At 37.9% G+C, this 22,531-nt stretch overlaps 1 non-coding gene across 1 annotated transcript; it reads left to right on the top strand.

Annotated features, from left to right (window-relative positions):
* The first annotated feature begins 14,194 nt into the window (after positions 1-14,194).
* Positions 14,195-14,302, top strand: LOC112738711 (small nucleolar RNA R71). The gene has a single exon (XR_003169654.1). It is a non-coding gene; the product is annotated as a small nucleolar RNA R71 (small nucleolar RNA).
* Positions 14,303-22,531: the final 8,229 nt, after the last annotated feature.

Here is a 22,531-nt window from a genome sequence, read left to right as displayed (position 1 = left end):
CCTAAAAGTTACTCCGACCACAGGAGTAGGTAGAGCGATTAAAGAAAAGAAGTTGAATCCTCGATACATTGGTCCATTTCAGACCTTGGAGAGGATTGGGCCGGTGGCGTATCGGGTGGCTTTACCACCCCATCTTTCAAACCTGCACGACGTATTTCACGTGTCGCAGCTTCAAAAGTACACTCCTGATGCTAGCCATGTGTTAGAAACTGAATCAGTTCAGTTAAGAGAAGATTTGACGCTTCCAGTGGCTCCAGTCAGAATTGATGATACTAGTATCAAACGGTTGCGTGGAAAAGAGATTTCATTAGTCAAAGTGGCTTGGAGTCGAGGCGGTGTTGAGGAACACACTTGGAAACTTGAGTCGGAGATGCGAACGGATTATCCGCACTTATTCTCAGGTAATTGAATTTGAATTTGAATTTTGTGGGCAAAATTCCCAATTAGGTGGGTAGAATGTAAGATCCGGTTAATTAACGGCTAATTAACCCATAAATGAGAATTTATTCTAGAAAGCCAAAAATGTTATTTTTATGGCTTAATATGATAGAGGAAATTGAGACGAGAATTTCGGTACCAATTTTATAGAAATCGGACCAAGATTGGACCGAACGGGCCAAACCGGGCCAATCGGACCCAAAGTGGGCCCTTGGCCCAACTAAACTAAACCAAAACCCTAGTTTTCAGCACTCTCTCTCCTCATTTGAGACACTAAACACGCTGAAATGGAGGCCATGGAGGGGAGAACACTCTCTCAAGTTCTCTCCCTTGGTTGATCTTCAAACCACCATAACTTTTGATCTAGAGCTCCGATTGCCGCACCGTTTGCGGCCACGCGTTCACCGCGGAGAGCTCTACAAAACCCATACAATTAATCTTGAGATAAGCCACGTTTTACTGTTCGAAATTCCAGCCCTTGATTTCGAGTTTCATGAGCAAAAATGTTGAGATTTTGGGTTCTTTGATGTTATAGGACCCAACTCTCTTGAAGAAGAAGGTTAATCTTGTCTCTTTGGACCTTGGGTGTGGTAAGATTCTCAACCCTAGTATAATTTGTTGTTCTATGATGTTTGGGTATTGAGATGTTGTGTATGGGTATGATGATTGTGGCTTAGGTTGTGTATATGTGAATATTGGAGCTTGATTGGTGATTTTGGAAAGCTTGGAAGAGGGTTTTGTGTGATAAAATCTGTTCTTGGAGGTGTTGAGACCTTGAGAGCTTGAGGAAAAGTGGTTTGGAAGTGCTCCGGTTGAGCTTGGGAAATCGGCTAAGGTATGGTTTTAGTTTCCCGTATCTAATATGTAATGTGGTAGGAAATACTTAGGCTAGAGGCCCTAAGATAGGCATTGAATTGTTGGTGTTGTTGAATGGTTGAAATATATGATGTGTTCATATATGTGATTATGAATATTGATGCCTTGATTGTGTGAAATATGAGAAATGCATGTTGTGATATATGCTTGATGGATGATTGAGGTTGAATTGATGGGTGGTACCATGTTGATGGTGAGTATGATGTTGATTATGTATAATGATGGTTAATTGGAAATGGTATTATTGGAAATTGGGATGAGGAAGGATGTATGACATGATATTGTGTTTGTCCTTTAGCCATTTGATTGAGAAGTGTTAAAATGGTTGGATGTGGTTTTGGAAACCTTGGTAAAGTGTCAATGTGTGAGTTGAGGATGGCTTGTTGTTGATTTTGGTACATTTTGAATGATTTCAAAGAGAAGGATTGAAATTGGCATGTTTGATTGATTTTGAAAAGAGTTGAAAGTGGCTTGTTTTGAAAATGGCACCTTGTGGTTTTGTATGAAAACATGGTTTTTGGGCATACTTTGACGGGACATAACTTGGACTACGGATCTCTGATTTCTGCCAAATCTGTTTAGAAATGAAATTGGATCCAGGATGTCCATGCCGTTCGAAGAATGAGTGAAAAATGATTTAAAATGAGGAAGTTATGTCCGTCGGAAGATTGGGGTTTGAATCTGTAAATTCTGCAGCTTTTAACTTAGAAAATTTTTAGCAGAATGACCCCTCGCGCATAGGCGCACTTGGTGCGTACGCGCCGTTCTTCGAGAAAGCGCCATCCACGCGTGCGCGTGGAGTGCGCGTGGAGTGCGCGTACGCGTGGACCTGTTTTCATCCCAAAGTTGATTTTTGAGTTTTAAAAGCCAAATTTCATACTTCTAAGCCTCCGATCTCACCACTTATGTCTTAAATCATTATGATATGCCTAGCATGAGAAAAAGGGCTAGTGAATGTGGTAACTTGCGAGTGAAGCAAGGGAAAAATGAATGATCATTGAGGATCAAAGATGATTATGTGAGATGCGGATAATGGCGGTGGAAGTGCTTGTTGTGCCATGGGCCGAAGGGCCGTAATTGTTAATGAATTGGCTGGTTATGGATTTAACCGTGAGCTGGATGGCTAGATTATTGCCGTGTTACGGCGGAGCCATGTTTATGGCCAAGTATAAATGCATATATGATGTTGATTGAATTGTGAAGGTTTGCACTTCCACCATTGGAGATGAGGGTTTCCCTGGGTAGTAGCAATGGCTAGCCACCATGTGCTCCAGGTTGAGACTCGAAGCTCTTTTGACCCTATGTCGTAAGTGTGGCCGGGCACTGTGAAAGGCCCGGATGAGCTCGCCCCCATAAATATTCACCAGTGATGGTGATGGATAAATATTCACCAGTGAGGGTGATGGATATGGATCATGATTATGATCAAGTTTATGATGAGTATAACTCGAGTTGGGGATGCACGACAGAGGGACAGTCCAATGGCTAGCTACCAGGACTTGTCGGGTTGGCTCTATAACCGACAGATGATATCATCAGCCACTAGGGACAGGCATGCATCATAAGCATACTACATGAATTGTTTGAGATTGCCTATTTGACTGCATATTACTTGCTAATTGCCTAAATGCCTTATTTGTTCCTATTTGTAAATCTCTTGTCTGATATAACTGTGTTTGCTATATTATACTCCTGCTGGTTGTTGGGAGGTCTGAAGGAAGTAGAAAGGGAAGTATTAGTTAGACTGAAGGATCTTTAGTTAGTTGCCGCTTACGATTTAGCTTGTTTATAAGCTTTGATATTTCCTGGAGGAAGTTCTAGGATTGCCTTCGGCTTTCCTCTATTATTATGTATTATATATGTGGAAGCTGTTACCGTACTGGGGACCTCTGGTTCTCACCCATGCGGATTTTGTGGTTTTCAGATGCAGGACGCGAGGCTTCTCGTTGAGGCATGCTGGAGACTTCTGGATTAGCGAAGATCCTTTGTTCTTGGGACTCTGTTTTGGGTTATATATCTTGTTTAGATACTTTTATCTCCATTAAATAATACAAACTGTGACGACTCCTTCTAGAGGGGATTTTTGGAGAATAGGTTTTCTGTATTTATGTCCCTTTGGGTTTTCCTTGGGGTTTTCCTTATTTTATTATATGTATATATTGCTATGCTCGAACCGGTTACCTTCGCAGCCGGATTTTGAGTCTTGATATTCCTGTTTTTGATACTCTTTATATATATGATCTCGCGTTAGCTTATCCCGGTTCGTTACGTTGTCGATCGGAGTGTTGCCCGTTCGAGTTACGGTTTTTGTTTACCCCCTTTTTCTACAAAGGCTCCTAGTTATAATCAATTATTCATACTACTATACGTACTAAATTTTTGTTTTAGAGGTCGTAATACCTTGCCATCTCTGAATTATGACTTAAGCATAAGACTTTGTATGGTAGGGTGTTACACGCGTGGCCTTGAATTCTCCAAATGCTCATTTCTTCATGAATTCTCCACTTTGCATGCTTTTCTCTTCACTTCTTTCATCCAATACTTGCCTTATGAATCTGAAATCACTCAACAAACATATCAAGGCATCAAATGGAATTAAAGTGAAATAGATTTAGCTATTTAAGGCCTAAAAAGCATATTTTCACTTTTAAGCACAAATTTAGGGAGAATTACAAAAGCATGCTATTTCATTGAATAAATATGATATCAGTTGATAAAATCCCCTAAATTAAGCACAAGATAAACCACAAAATTGGGGTTTATCAGTAAGCAACCTCCCCAATATCTTTTGTGTGCTACATGTTATCCAGGATGCAAGTAACTTTATTTTGTCTCCATTTTAAGTTATTATGTTGCTCCCTACATGGTTTTGCTTGTAATAAATTGTCGAATTTAACTCGTATATTACTCTCCCATTTCATAATTGTGATAAACTGTTATTAGTTGCTTTGATACATAGCCCATTTTTTTTAGTTTTTTTAGTTGTATGAATTTATTATCTGTTTATTCATTTGTTTATGCAATTTCATTAAATTAGATATTGATAAAAGTTGGATTTGAAAGCCACGAGGTAGTTGTAACACCCTTACTATCAGAATGTCACACTTCCGGGTGCGCCACTTTTATAGCAGGGGTATTATGATGAATCTCATATATTAAAGAATAAGGTATGAGCCTTTACGCGTAAATCTATTGATGGTTTTACTAAAAACTTAAAAAATTTTCAACAAGAACAAATAACATATTTTCACATACTTAGTGTTAATAATACTTTATAATAACACATACAAAACCAATTACAAAACCCACCCCTCTGAATAAAACTCTAACTAACAAGGCGAGGGAAAAATAAATTCTAACAACTCCACTCGTAAACATATTCTTCTATGTTCCTGTAGCTCCGCACTAAACCTTCGCACCTATAGTTGAAAGGGGTAGAAATAAGAGGTAAGAATTGGGGAGTTCTTAGTAGGGTCGGGGTGTGTAGTTATGCTCATTTTATTACCATAGCCAATAGCAACGAGCAGTAGAATATATTTAGACTTAACAAATAAAGGATATAGAAATTAAACAATCATAACGCACACCCACAATCACAGGAAACACACTCATAAACAAATATGCGCAAACAAATATGATGCATGTCTGTCCTATGGCTAATGAGCTCATTTGTCGGTTATATAGCCAAACCCGACATGTCCGGTAGCTAATCCGGACACTATCTCTCTATTGTACATTAACATCATTAGAGGAAATATATGTCTTATCACTATTAGAGGGAATATGTGCCCTGTCACCATTAGAGGGACTATGTGCCATGTCACTGATGCAAAAAGAATTATGCCAATTTGAAATTAAATAAATTTCCGTTGTAAGTATAATCTGAACCGGCAATGAATCATCTCAATCAAATTTAATTCAAAAGGATAGTCACAATCGAAACACAATTAACCAAGAGTATTTAGACTCCCGGGTCGTTCTCCCTAGGAACTAGTGACTACAAGTGCATACAACTTTGGTTGTGAGAATCAAAGGGTTTTTAATTATTGAAAGCAAAAAAAATAAATAGAGAAATTAAAGGACAAGACAAAATTGCAATTAATAAAGTAATGAAAGAACAAAAGAACTATGTATGTAACATAAACAAGTAAGACTCAAAATTGATGGAAAAGTGGTTTAAAACATAAATGAAACCTTGGCTTGGGATGAGTTATGGAATCCCTTCCTTGCCATAACCACAACTATGATAATTATGATGGATTAATCTCACTAAGTCAACCCTCATATCAAAGAGTACGTTAAATAAGCATAAGTGTTCTTAACCCACAAATCCTAGCTCGCTTACTAATTACCTTAGCAACAAATTAGCGTTAGTGGGAACAAGAACAATTAACAACCCAAGAATTATCACTAAATGTTAGACATTATGGCTCTAGTAATCCATACACTCATTTCCCCCAAGCTAAGGGGTGGAAATTACCCCATAATCAAAATTGGCATTTCATCAAACACATAGAGGGATAAACATAAAACATGGTGAAATTGGGAAAATAGTGAAAGCTATGAACCATAAATGATAACAAGCAACCAAAGCAACTCAACAAGCATAAAATAAGCATCAAACATCAAATTCAACAACTAGAATTTCAAAATTGTAAACTATGCATATATTGACAAGAGAAATGGAAATAGGTGAAAGTGTAGAGCAAGCAATATAATTAAAAGAGAAATTAAAGGAATACTTACAATGCAATTGCTAGAATTCAAAATTAAACTTGAAGTATAAAATGCTACAAACCTTAATTAAAACTCTAAGAGAGAATTGCCTACTCTACACTACTCCTACTCCTACTATGTAAAACTATGAAAAAATAAAGTCTAAGTCCTAATGCCTTCATATGAGATGTTGCCCCCTTCATATAGTTCTTGATTTCAACCTCAAGCCTTCATAAATGGGCCAAAAAGAGCCCTAAAATGCGAGTGCACGTGCATTTTTAATGAAGGCATGTGCTAGGACCTGTGCGGACGCACAGATGTGTGCGTCCGCACACTTCGCTGAATTTTCACTTGTGTGTACACACAAAGGGTTGTGCGCACGCACACTTTGCGATGCTCTGGATTCGCTCTGCTTGGGTTCTTGTGCGTACGCATGGGTGGTTGTGCGTACACACGCATGCTGATTTTCTTCTTGTGCGTATGCACGCATTGTTGTGTGCACGCACGCATGACTGAGCTCTCCTCCTTTGTTTTCTTTATGCTTTCTCCCTTTTGCATGCTCCTCTTCCATTCCCACCACGCCATTCCTACCTTATTCATCTGAAATCACTCACAAATAACTTCCAGGTATCGAATGGAAGGTAAATGGAATAAAATTAGTCAAAATAAGTATAAAAGAGCATGTTTTCACATTTATGTCCAAATTAGGGAGATAACACAAAAGTATGCTATTTGAGTGCTTAAGTGTGAGTTTATGTGATGAAATCCATCCAATTATAACTAAAATATATCATCGAATATGGATTCATCAGTCACCATTGGAGAGAATAGGTGCCCTGTCACCCTTACAACCAGAGAGAAAACACAGACATACTCATCATCAATCATCCTCATTTATCATATTCATTCAATTTCATGATTCAAACTTAGCTTTCATCATTCTTCTTCCTCATCTCTTTCTCAGAGCAAGTGGACAGCACTACTGCCTCTTACCCGGGATCATATATCTCATTCATTTATAAATAGTCATTGCCATAATCATGTCTCATTCATTCTCATATTCCTCAAGCTAACTTCAAAACCGTTTTAGATGCACCACTATTTCGTGGTATATTTTGTACTTAATTGAGCAGATTTTATCCACTAAACTCACACTTATTTATATAATTCGCATGTTTTACATTTTCCTTCCTAATTCTGTGCTATGATTGAAAACATGCTTCTTTGGCCTTAAATTACTAATTATTAATCCTCTCTTATTAACATTCGATGTCTTGATATGTGTGTTAAGTGATTTCAGGGTTTATAGGGCAGGAATGGCTTAGAGGATGGAAAGGAAGCATGCAAAAGTGGAAGGAATACAAGAATTTGAAGGAATTGCTGAGCTGTCAAGTCTGACCTCTTCGTACTAAATCGATCATAACTTGAGCTACAGAGGTCCAAATGAGGCGGTTCTAGTTGCGTTGGAAAGCTAACATCCGAAGCTTTGAACTGATATATAATTTGCCATAGTTGCCATGCTGTTAGGTGATGCGCATGCGTGACCTTGCAAAAGTTCAATCGACGCATACTGATACATGCGAAATTGTTACTCTGAGGTTGTAAAATTTGTTGTTCGTTCTCTCCCTGGTAATGGCGCCAAAAATTGGTGCACAATACCATGGTCTAGATATAACTTCACAACTTCGCACAACTAACCAGCAAGTGCACTGGGTCGTCCAAGTAATAAAACCTTACGTGAGTAAGGGTCGATCCCACGGAGATTGTTGGTATGAAGCAAGCTATGGTCACCTTGTAAATCTCAATCAGGCGGATATCAAATGGTTATGGAGTTTTCGAATAATAATAATAATAAATAAACAGAAAATAAAGATAGAAATACTTATGTAATTCATTGGTGAGAATTTCAGATAAGCGTATAAAGATGCTTTCGTTCCTCTGAACCTCTGCTTTCCTGCTGTCTTCATCCAACCAGTCCTACTCCTTTCCATGGCAAGCTTTCTGTAAGGGCATCACCATTCTCAACGGCTACATCCCATCCTCTCTGTGAAAATGGTCCAAATGCTTTGTCACGGCATGGCTAATCATCTGGAGGTTCTCGATCATACTGGAATAGGATTTACTATCCTTTTGTGTCTGTCACTACGCCTAGCACTCGCGAGTTTGAAGTTCGTCACAGCCATCCCTTCCCAGATCCTACTCGGAATACCACAGACAAGGTTTAGACTTTCCGGATCTCAGGAATGGCCATCCATGGGTTCTAACTTATACCACGAAGATTCTGATTAAGAGATTCAAGAGATGTTCATTCAATCTAAGGTAGAACAGAAGTGGTTGTCAGGCACGCGTTCGGAAGGGAATGATGATGATTGTCACGTTCATCACATTCATATTGAAGTGCGAATGAATATCTTAGAAGCAGAATAAGTTGAATTGAATAGAAAAACAGTAGTACTTTGCATTAGTTCATAAGGAACAGCAGAGCTCCACACCTTAATCTATGGAGTGTAGAAACTCTACCATTGTAAATACATAAGTAAAAGGTTCAGGCATGGCCGAATGGCCAGCCCCCATGATCTAAGAACTAGATGTCCCAAGATGTCTAATACAATAGTAAAAAGTCCTATTTATACTAAACTAGTTACTAGGGTTTACAGAAGTAAGTAATTGATGCATAAATCCACTTCCGGGGCCCACTTGGTGTGTGCTTGGGCTGAGCTTGAAGTTTACACGTGCAGAGGCTTCTTTTGGAGTTGAACGCCAAGTTTTAACATGTTTTTGGCGTTCAACTCTGGTTCGTGACGTGTTTCTGGCGTTTAACTCCAGACTGCAGCATAGAACTGGCGTTCAACGCCCTTTTGCGTCGTCTAAACTCGGGCAAAGTATGGACTATTATATATTGATGGAAAGCCCTAGATGTCTACTTTCCAACGCCGTTGAGAGCGCGCCATTTGGAGTTTTGTAGCTCCAGAAAATCCACTTTGAGTGCAGGGAGGTCAGAATCCAACAGCATCAGCAGTCATTCTTCAACCTCTGAATCTGATTTTTTCTCAAGTCCCTCAATTTCAGCCAGAAAATACCTGAAATCACAGAAAAACACACAAACTCATAGTAAAGTCCAGAAATGTGAATTTTAATTAAAAACTAATAAAAATATAATGAAAACTAATTAAATCATACTAAAAACATACTAAAAACAATGCCAAAAAGCGTATAAATTATCCGCTCATCACAACACCAAACTTAAATTGTTGCTTGTCCTCAAGCAACTGAAAATCAAATAAGATAAAAAGAAGAGAATATACTATAAATTCCAAAATATCATTGAAACATAGCCCCAATCAAATGAGCGGGACTTGTAGCTTTTTGCCTCTTGAATAGTTTTGGCATCTCACTTTATCCATTGAGGTTCAGAATGATTGGCATCTATAGGAACTCAGAGTTCAGATAGTGTTATTGATTCTCCTAGTTCAGTATGTTGATTCTTGAACACAGCTACTTTATGAGTCTTGGCCGTGGCCCTAAGCACTTTGTTTTCCAGTATTACCACCGGATACATAAATGCCACAGACACATAACTGGGTGAACCTTTTCAGATTGTGACTCAGCTTTGCTAAAGTCCCCAATTAGAGGTTTCCAGGGTTCTTAAGCACACTCTTTTTTTGCTTTGGACCTTGACTTTAACCGCCCAGTCTCAAGTTTTCACTTGACACCTTCACGCCACAAGCACATGGTTGGGGACAGCTTGGTTTAGCCGCTTAGGCCAGGATTTTATTCCTTTAGGACCTCCTATCCACTGATGCTCAAAGCCTTGGATCCTTTTTATTTACCCTTGCCTTTTGGTTTGAAGGGTTATTGGCTTTTTGCTCTTGCCTTTTGGTTTTAAGAGCTTTATGCTTTTTCTGCTTGCTTTTTCTTTTTCTAATTTTTTTTTTGCCATTTTTTTCTGCAAGCTTTGTATTCACTGCTTTTTCTTGCTTCAAGAATCATTTTTATGATTTTTTAGATTATCAAATAACATGTCTCCTTGTCATCATTCTTTCAAGAGCCAACATATTTAACATTCATAAATAACAACTTCAAAAGACATATGCACTGTTCAAGCATTCATTCAGAAAACAAAAAGTATTGTCACCACATCAATATAATTAAACTAAGTTCAAGGATAAATTCGAAACTCATGTACTTCTTGTTCTTTTGAATTAAAAACATTTTTCATTTAAGAGAGGTGATGGATTCATAGGACATTCATAACTTTAAGACAAAGTTACTAAATACTAATGATCATGTAATAAGACACTAACATAGATAAGCACTTAACATAAAGAAAATGAAAGAAAATTTGAGAACAAGGAATGAGTCCACCTTAGTGATAGTGGCGTTTTCTTCTTGAGGAACCAATGATGTCCTTGAGCTCTTCTATGTCTCTTCCTTGTCTTTGTTGCTCCTCCCTCATAGCTCTTTGATCTTCTCTAATTTCATGGAGGATGATTGAGTGATCTTGATGTTCCACCCTTAATTGTCCCATGTTGGAACTTAATTCTCCTAGGGAGGTGTTGATTTGCTCCCAAAAATTCTGTGGAGGAAAGTGCATCCCTTAAGGCATCTCAGGGATTTCTTGGTGATGAGCTTCTTCATGCGTCTCTTGAGATCCATGAATAGGCTCTCTTGTTTGATCCATCCTTTTCTTAGTGATGGGCTTGTCCTCATCAATGAGGATATCTCCCTCTATGTCAATCCCAGCCGAATTGCATAGATGGCAAATGAGGTGAGGAAAAGCTAACCTTGCCATAGTGGAGGACTTGTCAGCCACCTTGTAGAGTTCTTGAGGTATAATCTCATGAACCTCCACTTCCTCCCCAATCATGATACTATAGATCATGATGGCCCGGTCTATAGTAACTTCAGACCAGTTGCTAGTGGGAATGATTGAGCGTTGAATGAACTCCAACCATCCTCTAGCTACAGGCTTAAGGTCCAATCTTCTCAGTTGAACCGATTTGCCTTTTGAGTCAATCTTCCATTGAGCTCCTTCCACACATATGTCCATGAGGACTTGGTCCAACCTTTGATCAAAGTTGACTCTTCTTGTGTAGGGGCGTGCGTTCTCTTCCATCATTGGCAAGTTGAACGCCAACCTCACAATTTCTGAACTAAAATCTAAGTATTTCCCCCGAACCATAGTGAGATAATTCTTTGGGTTCGGGTTCTTACTTTGATCATGGTTCCTAGTGATCCATGCATTAGCATAGAACTCTTGAACCATTAGAATTCCGACTTGTTGGATGGGGTTTGTTAGAACTTCCCAACCTCTTCTCTGGATCTCATGTCGGATCTACGGATACTCATTTTTCTTGAGTTTGAAAGGGACCTCGATGATCACCTTTTTCTTGGCCACAACATCATAAAAGTGGTCTTGATGGGTTTTGGAGATGAATCTTTCCATCTCCCATGACTCGGAGGTGGAAGTTTTTGTCTTCCCTTTCCCTTTTCTAGAGGATTCTCTGGTCTTAGGTACCATCAATGGTAATGGAAAAACAAAAAGCTTATGCTTTTACCACACCAAACTTAGAATATTGCTCACCCTCGAGCAAGAGAAGAAAGAAAAGAAGAAGAAGAAGAAGCAGAAGATATGGAAGAGAGGGAGAGAGGGTTGTGTTTCGGCCAAGAAGGGGATGAGAGGGTTGTGTTGTGTGAGAATGAAGAAGAATGGAGAGGTTTATATAGTGGAGGGAGAGGGGTTAAGGTTCGGCCATATGGGTGGGTTTGGGTGGGAAAGTGATTTTGAATTTTAAAGGTAGGTGGGGTTTATAAGGTAGGTTTATGGGAAAGAGTGGATGGATGTGAGTAGTGAAGGGGTAGTAGGGAAGTGAGCTTGAGGTGATTGGTGAAGGGTTTTGGAGAAGGGTGTTTATTGGGAAGAGAGGATGAATGAGAAGCGCGAAGAGTATGAGTGGAGGTAGGTGGGGATCCTGTGGGGTCCACAGATGCTGAGACGATCCTGTAGGGTCCACAGATCCTGAGGTGTCAAGGATTTACATCCCTACACCATTGAGGCATGTAAAATGCCTTTGCATGCAATTCTGGCGTTTAAGCGCCGAATTGATGCTTGTTCTGGGCGTTCAACGCCCATATGCAGCATGTTTCTAGCGTTGAACGCCAGTTCTATGCTTGTTTCTGGCGTTCAGTGCCAGCTTTCCTCAGTGTGCATTCCTGGCGTCTGAACGCCAGGATGCTGCTTGTTTCTGGCGTTCAACGCCAGATCCATGCTCTGTTCTGGCGTTGAACGCCAGCCAGATGCTCCTTACTGGCGTTTAAACGCCAGTCAGCCCTTCCTCCAGGGTGTGATTTTTCTTTTGCTGTTTTTGATTCTGTTTTTAATTTTTCTATTTATTTTGTGACTCCACATGATCATGAACCTAATAAAACATGAAAGAACAATAAGAATGAAAATAAAATTAGATAAATAAAAATTAGGTTGCCTCCCAACAAGCGTTTCTTTAATGTCAATAGCTTGACAGTGAGCTCTCATGGAGCCTCACAGATGTTCAGAGCATTGTTGAGACTTCCCAACACCAAACTTAGAGTTTGACTGTGGGGGCTCTGGTTGACTCTGCAGTGAGAGAAGCTTTTCATGCTTCCTCTCCATGGTTACAGAGGGAGATCCTTGAGTTTTAAACATAAGGTTATCCTCATTTAGTTGAAGGATCAATTTTCCTCTGTCTACATCAATCACAGCTCTTGCTGTGGCTAGGAAGGGTCTTCCAAGGATGATGGATTCATCCTCCTCCTTCCCAGTATCCAGGATTATGAAATCAGCAGGGATGTAAAGGCCTTCAACCTTTACTAACACGTCCTCTACCTGACCATAAGCCTCTTTTCTTGAATTGTCTGCCATCTCTAATGAGATTCTAGCAGCTTGCACCTCAAAGATTCCCAGTTTCTCCATTACAGAGAGTGGCATGAGATTTATTCCTGACCCAAGGTCACATAGAGCCTTCTCAAAGGTCATGGTGCCTATGGTACAAGGTATTAGGAACTTTCCAGGATCCTGTTTCTTCTGAGGCAATCTCAGTTGATCCAATGCATTTAGTTCATTGGTGAACAGGGGAGGTTCATCTCCCCAAGTCTCATTACCAAATAAATTGGCATTCAGCTTCATGATTGCACCAAGGAACTTGGCAACTTGCTCTTCAGTAACATCCTCATTCTCTTCAGAAGAGGAATACTCATCAGAGCTCATGAATGGCATAAGGAGGTTCAATGGAATCTCTATTGTCTCTAGATGAGTCTCAGATTCCTTTGGTTCCTCAGAGGGAAACTCCTTATTGATCACTGGACATCCTAGGAGGTCTTCCTCACTGGGATTCACGTCTTCCTCCTCTCTTGTGGGTTCGGCCATGATGGTCAATTCAATGGCCTTGCACTATCCTTTTGGATTTTCTTCTGTATTGCTTGGGAGAGCAGTAGGAGGGGTTTCAGTGATCTTCTTACTCAGTTGGCCCACTTGTGCCTCGAAATTTCTAATGGAGGACCTTGTTTCATTCATGAAACTCAGAGTGGACTTAGATAGATCAGAGACTAAGTTTGCTAAATTAGAGGTACTTTGTTCAGAGTTCTATGTCTGTTGCTGAGTGGATGATGGAAAAGGCTTGCTATTGCTAAACCTGTTTCTTCCACCATTATTAAAGCCTTGTTGAGGCTTTTGTTGATCCTTCCATGAGAGATTTGGATGATTTCTCCATGAGGGGTTATAGGTCTTTCCATAGGGTTCACCCATGTAATTTACCTCTGCTATTGCAGGGTTCTCAAGATCATAAGCCTCTTCTTCAAAAGATGCCTCTTGAGTACTGTTGGATGCAGCTTGCATTCCATTCAGACTCTGAGAAATCAAATTGACCTGCTGAGTCAATATTTTATTTTGGGCCAATATGGCATTCAGAGTATCAATTTCAAGAACTCCCTTCTTCTGAGGCGTCCCATTACTCACAGGATTCCTCTCAGAAGTGTACATAAACTGGTTATTAGCAACCATGTCAATGAGTTCTTGAGCTTCTGCAGGCATTTTCTTTAGGTGAATGGATCCACCTGCAGAAGTATCCAATGACATCTTAGCTAATTCAGACAGACCATCATAGAATATATCCAGGATGGTCCATTCTGAAAGCATGTCAGAAGGACACTTTTTGGTCAGTTGCTTATATCTCTCCCAAGCTTCATAGAGGAATTCACCTTCTTTCTGTCTAAAGGTTTGAACATCCACTCTAAGCTTACTCAGCTTTTGAGGAGGAAAGAACTTGGCTAAAAAAGCCATGACCAGCTTATCCCAAGAGTTCAGGCTATCTTTAGGTTGAGAATCCAACCATATTCTAGCTCTGTCTCTCACAGCAAAAAGGAAAAGCATGAGCCTGTAGACTTCAGGATCTACTCCATGAGTCTTAACAGTATCACAGATCTGCAAGAATTCAGTTAAGAACTGAAAGGGATCTTCAGATGGAAGTCCATGAAACTTGCAGTTTTGTTGCATCAGAGAAACTAATTGAGGCTTAAGTTCAAAATCCTGGTAATGGCTCCAAAAAACTTGGTGCTCTAATCTTAATTCATAATTTGTCACAACTTCGATACAACTAACCAGCAAGTGCACTGGGTTGTCCAATTAATAAAACCTTACGTGAGTAAGGGTCGATCCCACGGAGATTGTTGTATTTTAGCTTCTCTTAGTTTCCTCTTCAGAGTCCTTTCAGGTTCAGGGTCTGCTTCAACAAGAATGTTCTTGTCCTTGCTCCTACTCATATGAAAAAGAAGGGAACAAAAAATAATAATAGGGATCCTCTTTGCCTCAGTAGAGAGAGGTTCCTTTGTGTGAGTAGAAGAAGAAAGGGAATAAGAGTGAAGAAGAATGAATAATCCAAACACAAGGTTGAGGATAGGAGCAGAGATATGAGGTGAGAAGAAGTGTTAGTAGATGAATAAATAAATAGAAGGAGATGAGGGAGAGAAAATTTTGAAAATTAATTTTTGAAAAGAAGTTGATGATTTTCGAAAATTAAAGGAGAATTAAAATTAAAATTAAAATTTAAACAATTAATTAATTAAAAATATTTTTTGAAAAAGAGGGAGATATTTTCAAAAATTAGAGAGGGATAGTTAGTTAGGTAGTTTTGAAAGAGATAAGAAACAAATAAAAAGTTAATTAGTTAGTTGAAACAAATTTTGAAAATCAATTTTAAAAAAATAAGAAGATAAGAAGTTAGAAAAGATATTTGAAAAAGATAAGATAAAAAGATATTTTTGAAAAGATATGATTGAAATTAGTTTTGAAAAAGATTTGATTTTTAAAATCACAATTAATGACTTGATTCACAAGAAATCACAAGATATGATTCTAGAACTTAAAGTTTGAATCTTTCTTAACAAGTAACAAACTTGGAATTTTTGAATCAAAATATTAATTGTTGATGATATTTTTGAAAATATGATATAAAATTAAGAAAAATATTTTTGAAAAATATTTTTAAAATTTTCGAAAATAAATAAGAAAAATAAAAAAGATATGATTTTTGGAAAAGATTTTGAAAAAGATAAGATTTTTAAATTGAAAATTTGATTTGACTCATAAGAAACAACTAAATTTTAAAAAGTTTTGAAAAAGTCAACTCAAATTTTCGAAAATTTATGAGTGAAAAAGGGAAAGATTTTTTTTTGATTTTTGAATTTTTAATGAAGAAAGAGAAAAAACATGAAAAAGACTCAATGCATGAGAATTTTTAGATCAAAATAATGAATGCATGCAAGAACACTATGAATGTCAAGATGAACACCAAGAACACTTTTGAAAATTTTTAATGAAAGAAAAACATGCAAGACACCAAACTTAGAGATTTTCAATAATTAGACACTAACAAGTTAAAAATGCATATGAAAAACAAGAAAAGACACAAAACAAGAAGATATGAAGATTAAACAAGAAGACTTAGCAAGAACAACTTGAAGATCATGAAGAACACTATGAATGCATGAATTTTTTCGAAAATTTTTTTAGAAAAAAAATAAAAACATGCAATAAACTTAAAATTGACTCAAGACTCAAACAGGAAACACAAGAATATTTTTGATTTTATGATTTTATGAATTTTTTTTTGTATTTTTGTATATTTTTATTTTTTGAAAACATATAGGGAAAAGGAAGCAATGAATTCACAGTCCTCAATCAAGATTCCAGGAATCATACCAGGTTAGTCTAAAGCTTGATGGCCAGCCAAACTTCAGCATACCATTTTGAAACTTTAGAATTCATTCTTAAAAATTTTAAAATAATTTTCGAAAACAAAGGGAAAAGAAAATTTTTTGAAAGATTTTCGAAAACAAATATTTTTTTTTGAAAATAAAACGAAAAAGAAAATTACCTAATCTGAACAACAAGATGAACCGTCAGTTGTCCAAACTCGAACAATCCCCGGCAACGGTGCCAAAAACTTGATACATGCGAAATTGTTACTCTGAGGTTGTAAAATTTGTTGTTCATTCTCTCCCTGGTAATGGCGCCAAAAACTGGTGCACAGTACCATGGTCCAGACATAACTTCACAACTTCGCACAACTAACCAGCAAGTGCACTAGGTCGTCCAAGTAATAAAACCTTACATGAGTAAGGGTCGATTGACAAACCCCATTTGTAGGGTTTATCTTGTATTGATTTTTGGGGATTTTATCACCTTTTACCCATATTTATTCAAGAAATAGCATGGTTTTGTATATTCTCCTTTAATTGTGCTTGAATGTGAAAACATGCTTTTTAGGACTCAAAATAGCTAAATTTAATTCACCTTGATTCTATTAGATGCCTTGATATGTTTGTTAAGTGATTTAAGGTTTAGGAGGCAAAGATTGGATCAAGGGAATGAAGAAAGAAAGCATGAAAAGTTGGAGAACTCATGAAGAAATGAAAGAACCGGAAAGCTGTCAAGCCGACCTCTTTGCACTTAAACGACCATAACTTGAGCTACAGAGGTTCAATTGATGCGGTTCCAGTTGGGTTGGAAAGCTAACATCCGGGGCTTCGAAACAATATAAGATTTGCCATAGTTGCTACACGTATGGTGGCGCGCACGCGCAAAGTACGCGCACGCGCCGTTGCTGCCACCTAGTTCACTTAAAGCAAAACGTGGCCAGCGATTTTAGAAGCCTTGTGGGCCCAATCCAACTCATTTCTAATGCTATTTAAGCCAAGGATTGAAAGGGAATCAACATACTTTTACATACTTTTCATACTTTAGATGTTAGTTACCAATTAGCTTAGTTTAGTAGTTAGAGTTAGTTTCTAGAGAGAGAAGCTCTCACTTCTCTCTAAAATTAGGATTAGGTTTAGTTCAATAATCTTAGATCTAGATTTTAATTCATGTTTTCATCTCCTTCTATCTCTCAATTCTTTGTTGCTACATTCATCTTCTTCTATTCTTTTATTGTAATTTCCTTTATGTTGTTCTTATACTTTGTTGAAGATCTAGTAGTGTTCCTTCTACTTTCTTTCAATTCAATAAGAGGTAATTCATAATAATTGTTCTTCTTTGCTTTTCTATTGTTGATCTCTTGCCTTTGTAGTTGTAGATTCCTTTAATTCTTGCAATTAATAATGTTTACTTCTATTGCACTCTATGTGTTTGTTGAAATGCATCTTTTAGTTTTAGTGTAGATTTTGTTCCTCTTGGCCTAGGTAGAGTAATTAGTGACACTTGAGTTATCTAACTCCGTTGTTGATTGATAATTGGAGAGATTGCTAATTGGTTTGGAGTGCACTAAAGCTAGTCTTTCCTTGGGAGTTGGCTAGGACTTGTGGCTCAAGTCAATTCATCCACTTGACTTTCCTTTAATTAGTAAGGGTTAACTAAGTGGTAGTAATGAACAATTCTCATCACAATTGAGAAGGATAACTAGGATAGGACTTCTAATTTTCATACCTTGCCAAGAGCCTTTTATAGTTGTTAGTTTATTTTCATTGCCATTTACTTTTCATGCTTTTTATCCAAAACTCCAAAATAACTCATAACCAATAACAAGACACTTTATTGTAATTCCTAGGGAGAACGACCCGAGGTTTGAATACTTCGGTTTATAAATTTTAGGGGTTTGTTTTAGTGACAAACAACTTTTTGTATGAAAGGATTAGTGATTGGTTTAGAAACTATACTTGCAACGAGATTTCATTTGTGAAATTCTAAACCGTCAAAAATCCAATCATCAAAATGGCGCCGTTGCCGGGGAATTGCAATGGTGTTATGCTATTGGTTATTGTATATATGTGAATATTGTGAATAGCTTGATTTTTTTGGATTGCTTGTTAGTTTTGCTTGTTCTAGGATTTTGTTTCATTATTTCTTGTTAGCTTTTGTTTCTTATTTTTACTTTTACTATGAATTCTCACTTTGGCTATGAGTGTGATTACAACTATGTTGTAGGAAATGGGAACTTCAATGAAGATGTGCATCAAGGATGGGATGACCAAAGGTGGGTGGAGCCATATACATATGATCAATCTTCATGGCAACAACCTCCACCAATGCACTATGAAGAAGAGCCATTCTATGATGCATACCAACCCAATGGCTATGGTGAATCTCCTTGTGACTTTCAAGAACCACCACCATATGCGTATGAGTCATATCCTCAACATGAACCTCAACCACACTCACAAGCCTATTTTCACCAAATACCTCCATATGACCCTAATCCTTACCCACCATACCAACCTCCTTTTGAACCATATGAGCCATACATGGAACCACAATTCCAAGATTACTACTCCCAAGAACCACTTCAATACACACCACCACCTCACCAAGAAGAACCACCTTCCTATAATGAACCCTTTCTCCAAGACAATGAACTTTCTTATCCACTCCAACCTCTAATGGATGGAACCCTTGGTGTTCTTCTTCAAGGACATGAGGAGATGACAAGGGATGTGCAACAATTCATGACCGCCTTGGATGCGGTGGTAAACCGGTTAGCATCCCAACTTTTGGACACTCAAGGAACTCCCATGGCTCAAGAAGAGCATAGCATGAAGGAGAGATTGGAAACTCCGGTGGAAAAGGAGGAAGGCTACTTTGTGTTAGAACAATTGGAGGAACCTATGACCATTGAAGAAGAGGAAGAAGTGGTTGAAGACTTAGGAGATGCGGAACTTCCATGGGAAGCTAAAATCAAAGAAAATCCCTCCAAGAAGAGTAAATTTGATGTTAAGGAGGAATGTGCACAACCTCCAAGGCATATTCTATATGAAGACTTGGAGAGAATGAAGCAAGAATTGAGTTCCCTTGGTGATGAAGATCATGCATCCAACCATCTTGGTGGTGAATCCTTTGAATTTGAAGAACCTTCTCCCAATGAGATAGAAAGCAATGTGGAGGTAGATTTCTCTCAACCTCCCATTTATGATTTGAGTGATGAGGAAGAGTTAGATGAAATCGATGAACAAAGGATTGGAAGTGAAGAAGCTTATGAAGAGGTGGAGATTAATAAGGAAGAACACAAGGGAGTAAAGCTTGCTAGCACGTTGGAGATACCTCTCCCCAAGCCACCACCATCCATTCTTTCATTCAAATGGGTAAATTCCTTATACTCAAGCGTTATTATTCCCCTTGAATTTGGTTTGCTTGAGACGGATGGTCAACTTAGACATATTTGTGGCTTTAAAAGCAAAAAGGAAATGGCTAGTGGTTGGAAACATTATTCTAGGCTCATTATGGTTGCATGTTCAAAGCTTAATTGCACGGTTTGGCATAGAGCTAGATTGTTTGGGTCTAGGAGAATGTTTGGTCACTTTATTGAGAATTCTAAGGTCATGCCACCCAAATGGAATAATGATAATCAACTTGAAGATGGGTGTGGAAATAAGATATGGGATCCGGGAATATATGAGGATCAATTTTGGGAGCCCATGGTTTGTGAAGAACTCCATCAAGGCTTGAAGATATTAAAATTGAAGAATGGAGCTTATTGGAGATTCAAGCATTGGTGGATGTTCAAGGATAGCTTCAAGCACAAGCCACCTTGAGAGGAGCTCCCCATAAGTCCAACTTAAGGACAATAAACAAAAGTGCTAGGTGGGAGACAACCCACCATGGTAAAATCCTTTCATTTTCTCTTTTGTATATATTGGTAGAATTAGTTTAATTTCATATTTTGTTTAGTTAGTTAAGTATGTTTGGTAGTTTAAGTATGTTAAATAAGGTTTTATGGTGTTTTGGTAGCTGTTTGGAGGTTTGGAATGCTTGGATTGGTGCAAAAACATAGAAAAATTTTTTGAAAAACAGAGCACCATCCACGCGCACGCGTACACGGCGCGTACGCGCACTTCCAGCATTTTCGACCATCCACGCGCGCACGCCATGCGTGCGTACGCGCGGATTGAGAAGTTCCAACCTCCATACATTTTTCAGAGAGTTGTGCCTGCGCCGCGCCAACGTTGTGCCTCTGGCACAAACCCTACTTGCGCACACGCGCACATGACGCGTACGCGCCACTCTCGAAATAAGCCAACGACGCGCGCGCGCCATGTGTGCGTACGCGCGGATTTCTTTCTCCCATCCACTTTTCTTTTCTTCTCCTCTTTCCAATTCTTTCCTTCTCCTTTCTTCTTCCCTTCTCCTACCCCTCATCCAACACTTCCAAAAACCATGGATAACCATTTATTTTAGTTAACAAATTAGTTAGTTAGCTAGTTGATTAGTTAGTTTTAGTTTAGTTTTCATTTTATTTTCTCTCTTTTCATTATAAGTGTTGGAGTATTGACTTTGTTTACTATACATTGCTATATCCCTTATTGCCTAAATGCTATTTTAGCATGAATGTTTTTAGATAATCTTTGTTGGATTCTATGATTGAGGTTATATTTTGCTACTTGGTTTTGAGTTCCTCATGCTTACCTTTTGAAAAATACCAAGTGATGAGAATTGTCTTCGAGCTTATAACTCTTTTGAATTGCATGTTGTAGCTAGCCACCATGTGACTTGAACCGTATTCTTTGATTAGGCAATCTCTTGATGGATAATGTTGAGCATTTACCTTAATGCATTGTATTTCATGATTATATCCATCCATATGTTTGACTTGAATGCTTTCATGCTTCTCTAGTGCTTGTCTTACCTTACAAGCTTACTTAAAGCATCTCAAGCACACTAGGATAAGTGAAGTGCATGCTTCTTTTGTGACATAGCTTTTATGCTAATGTGTATTCTAAACCGCACAATTTAGAATTCACACACCTAATATTTCTTAATGTCACACTAATTCACTCACCTCATTCTAATGATTTACCTCATTCCAACAATGTATGCTTCCTTGCTTTTATATCTTCTCATCTTATGGTGTTATATTTTTGTTTTTCATAACAAATGCACCACAAGCAACCATGGAAGCGGAAGAAAGAACACATAGCAATCCGGAGAGTCGCCGTATCCCCTTGCTCATCTTTGAGTGCACCGAGAACGGTGCAAACTTTTAAGTGTGGGGAGGTCGTCCGACCGATCGGCAATCTTGGGTGACAAATTTCTAACTCCAATACTTTTGCATTTCATTCTAGGATTTTAGGATTTTTACTTGCATTTTCTTATTTTTGCATATGTATACACAATAAGCTTAGTCAAGATAATGAGAATTTTTCAAGATTTCTATCTATAGGGCATGTCAATTGATTTGAGTGAAAACTTTTCATAGAACTTGCTTGAATTATATATATTGTGGAACATGTTTTGAGCTAAGAACACAAGCTTGTGAGACTTGAGCCTAATGATGTGGTTACATCTTATAACCACTTATTTTTCCTTCTTGTGTGCATTATTCTCTTTCTATGATTGTAATCTTTGATTTGTTTGATTCTTTATGTCCATTATTTTGTGTATTCATGCATTTATGTGATTGAGGCCATTATTTCATTAGCTCACTTACCCAAATAGCCTTACCTCTTATCATCCATTGTTAGCCAATTTGAGCCTATGATTAACCCATTTGTTCTTAATTTAGCACATTACAAGCCTTAAAGCGGAAAACAATAAAAGTCCTTATTTGGATCTTTGATTAGCTTAGGCTAGTGTGTGTGAGTATCATTCAAGTGTGGGAACCTTGGGACATTGGGTGAATAAAAGGGTAGTTTTGTATTTTTGTTGTAAATATTGGGAATTGGGTACATGCTCATGTATTGATTAAATGTATAGACCTTATGCATTGGTACTCTTGTATATAGTTTGAAAAAAAAATGAGAAAAAAAAAATATATGAAAAGTATAGAAAAAAATGGAAAAAGAAAGAAAAAGAAAAAGAAAGAAATAATAAGGGGAATGCCCCAAAGTGAAGCTCAATAAGATCAATGCATATGAGTTGTGAAATGAAAAGAAAATGCATGAGTATGTGAAAAGGTGAAAAATGGGTAGCTAGATTAGAACTTAATTGTATAGGATGTCATAGGTTAGGTGGGAAGTTTAAGCTTATCAAAGATTCAAATTT

Source organism: Arachis hypogaea, chromosome 13 (genome assembly GCF_003086295.3).
Source record: "Arachis hypogaea cultivar Tifrunner chromosome 13, arahy.Tifrunner.gnm2.J5K5, whole genome shotgun sequence".
NCBI classification, from domain to species: domain Eukaryota; kingdom Viridiplantae; phylum Streptophyta; class Magnoliopsida; order Fabales; family Fabaceae; genus Arachis; species Arachis hypogaea.
This window is presented reverse-complemented; position numbering and strand designations above follow the sequence as displayed.